This window comes from Ylistrum balloti, unplaced genomic scaffold (genome assembly GCF_031769215.1).
Source record: "Ylistrum balloti isolate Yb309-2 unplaced genomic scaffold, AGI_CSIRO_Ybal_v1 Utg369564, whole genome shotgun sequence".
In the NCBI taxonomy this organism is placed as follows: domain Eukaryota; kingdom Metazoa; phylum Mollusca; class Bivalvia; order Pectinida; family Pectinidae; genus Ylistrum; species Ylistrum balloti.
In genome coordinates this window covers 347,114-351,024 of record NW_026781863.1, presented here as the reverse complement: position 1 = coordinate 351,024, position 3,911 = coordinate 347,114, and positions in this window count along the sequence as shown.

Below are 3,911 nucleotides of genomic sequence, written 5' to 3'. Positions count from 1 at the left end.
TGTGTGACAGAAAGATAGAGTGGTGTCCCTATAGACTTCCTGACTAGTTATTTGTCACCAGGAATATATTGACATCAACAATCTTAGCTACCGATCTTTAGCAACTGTTATAATTCAAATTTGATTTCAAAAACTGTGACTAAGTCAATTTATCAAGTTATAAAGGATTTATTCTAATACCGATACCATCTGTCAACACACAGAATGTAAATATTACATGCTGTCTGTGTTAAATATACTTCCATATATTAGCTCACTTATTGCAGTTCTGGTGGTTTTGTTACCAGCTGTTCAGACTGTTAAATATCAATTCAACCCGAATGATAATATTTCTCAAACAAATTTGGTTATGGATACACAGCCTTTGTGAAATAGAATATGCAATCGATTCGCATAGCTTTGCTATCATTCAAAATAGCTGCTCACACATCTACAAATGCGAAAATCAATTAAACGTAATTGAAGATAATTGAACGTGTATTTGTACAGTCTTACCTCTCAGTAAAGACGTGATGATCAGGATCAACACTGATATCTCCATTCCTAGTTAAACAGACATTTTGTAACATCCGCTGTACCATTTGGTCCGTTAGTGCTTTGGAGTCACATTTGGTGTTATTGATTCCGAATACTAAAAAAGACGTCGTAAAACATCTCTTTTCTAATGAATCATTAAGTATCATACCCGGTGTGACCTTGTCATGTGGACAACCGAGACTTATTTATTTAGTAGTTCTATGATCCGTATAGTGATAATGTGACTATTTTCATCTTTGTCAACAGCAAATAGTCATCCATCTATATATACGCAAGTGATAAATGAAGGCAGGGTAAACTTTGAAGATGATTTTAGGCAATACGTCGAGTATAATGTTCAATATTTTTAAGTAAGAATGAAGTTTATTCCATACAGAACAAACTGCAAAATCAAAAATCAACGACTTTCATTTGGTAAGTGATATAGGAGTAATTGATGGAAAGAATCTGAATAGCAATGGACTGATAGTAGGTGCTGCCTGGTCAATACCGGGTATGTCCCCTATGGAAATCATAGATGAGTTTATCCTACTCATTGGAATGTTTGTCCCTTCTTTCAAGAGGGCTGCTCACAGTTGGGCAAGAGTAGGGGGGGGGGGGGGGGGCTGGCATCATCGTACCTGTCTATCAAGCTGGTCCCACAAGTGCTCAGTAGGATTGAATAGGGCCGTGGGTGGTTATTGTTGTTAGTGAGAAAGTCGCGACAGATCCTCGCTACATGGGGCCGAGCATTATCCTGCTAGAATGTGAGTTTGTTTTGCTGCAATAATGGGACAAAATAGGGTCGTAGGATCTAATCTTTATACTTCGCGGTAGTTAAATCACCAGCTTTCACAACCAGTGGTGATTAAATCCTTGTGATATTCCTCCCTACACTACATAAGACCTGCCTCCGCTGCCTCAATCGGAATATTCTAAGGGCATGTGCCGCTACTCAAGCCATACGACGCTGGCGACGAGGCGCGGTAAGGGGCAGACCTATAAATGGGTGACGTACCCGCTGACCCGGCGACGGACAGAGTAAAGAAGACGAAAAACTTTCATCATAATCATCATCATCATCATCATCATCATCAACTTCGCAGACCAACTTCCCGCAATCGTTTCCTTACAGTTTTTGCATGGACAGGACGGTTATGAGTACCTATTGTATGAAGGGCAAATTCAGTGGGAGAAAGGTGTAAAAACGACGAATAAACCTGTCTTGTTGTGACGTTGTGACGTCATGCGCGGACACCCAGACATAGGTCTGTTAGCAGTTTGCCATGTTTCCCTTAGACGTCTAAGAAGACGTCCTATAGTGCAGATATGGACACCGTAATGTCTGACAACCTGCATTTTCCTTTGACCTTGCATAACTATCGCAATGGCCTGACTCCTCGAACTCCCGTTAAGCGTGCCATTTTGTGAAATGCTATCAGAAATTAATCAGGACATCGGAAAATGATTTGTCTCATAATGGTATGACGAGCAGTGTGACTCAATGTCACAACACTGCTGTGCACGACGTTTTTCGCATTGCGTGTTTTCCCCGAAAGACATCATCACCCAATACTATAATGCAACATTCGATACAGGACCACGTGAAACTGTAACCTAGAGAGCTGTTTGACCAATATTCGTTGTTTTTTAACAACGCGTATATTGATAAGATATTGCAAACAATGTCGCCCTGCATTTCGTTATCCCTTGAGTATATTTTAAAAGATAAAAAAGTTTTAATTCTGGTCGACGTTAACCTTATGCTTTGCTCTAATTTAAGGGTGTTGTTATTGGTTAAATGAAACTGTTCAAATTTTATTTTTGCTTCGCCAACCTCCAGTTATATTTAACATCCATAAGTGTGGATGTGTAGATAAGAATATTAACAACGAGAAGTTATCATATCTGATAAGTTTAGAACAAAGTCAATTTGATGTGTATATTCTGACCTGTGCCGCTATCTAAATGAATTAAACCTGGCATGCAGGTCACGCAACAGCAAAGCGGAGGGGGAAAGCCCACCAGCGATATCTACCACCTGCAGCCTCGAAGATTGTACTAAAGACATATATCTTTAGTGCATATACCCTTTAATTCAAATTTGGTTTTAAATACAGTAAAGTCATACATGGGATTTACCTGAATGTTTTTTTTCTTCCCTGCAAGACTCGTCAGTGATGCTAACAGTCTGAATTTTCTATCAACATTTAGTTCGGCCAATATCAATCTTCTTCAGTATTCAATAGGTATCTGAGCCTAGCACCACAAGCAAATCTTAGATACCAATATGACACAATTTCACTCATTGTTCGCCTATTTTTTTAAAAATATATTTTTCATATATTATATCGGTCACTACTCGTGCCGGAACTGCGATGCTGGATGAATTAGATTTACCGGCTGTTAATGGTAACAGGGTTTTTAGTTATCTTCATTGGGTCACCAATTTCTTTTCTGGGCCTTTTTTTGTCTTGTGTAGCATGGTCTCAACTGACGTCAACATTTCTCTATTACCGAAAATGATTTCACCTTTGGATTCTGCTATGCATTCACCAAATCTTGCGACCTACTTAGAATTCTGCGACAGGTTGCTGTTTTTCCCATATATAGTTTGTTGATTGCAGAGCTAGACTTTGACACTAATATTCTTTTCTATTCTAAACGAGTCCTTGACTCCCCGCTTTGGAGTTTGGGATTACAATATTCATATGTTCTTCTTGTCTTTATCACATAGTTCTCTTATACTGATAAGTAAAGGAAAACACTATTTACGAAATTAAGTGACGTTATTAAGTGGCATAACTTTTAACTTTGACCACAAACAGACTGATGTCCTATTTGGTCCATTGAAATATCAAAGATTGCTCAAAAGACATACAAGTCAATGGCACCTTTTAAAATGGTTCATTCTGAAAATATTTCAGCTAAAAAATCAGCAACGCTTTATATAATTGTGCTTCCGTTCAAATCTTACAGCAATTTTATCAGCCTCCGTCATCTAATTGTAACTGTCCAACGTTCGTCTTCTGGTTGGTGTCTCATTTGTTCATTGAGAGTTCAACGACTATAATATTTCGATATAAAAAATAACAAAACAACAACTGATGTGAAAACCCTTGAAGATTCAATATGTAATATTTCACTTCCCAAATCAGACTCAATGAAACTACTAAATGTGATCTGTTTCATTTACCGATGAATTTGACCAGATTAACATTGCTAGTGCGTATGAATACAAATATTACGTAAGGGGAGAAAACTCCCCAACTTCGCAGTTCATTAAATTTGTCTCGAGGCCGACTCAATTCATCATCCCATGAAATCGACATCAGCAAGATTCAATCTTTAATGTTTTCTGTGTCTTCGTATTCACTTTTCGTTATTTTTGTTAT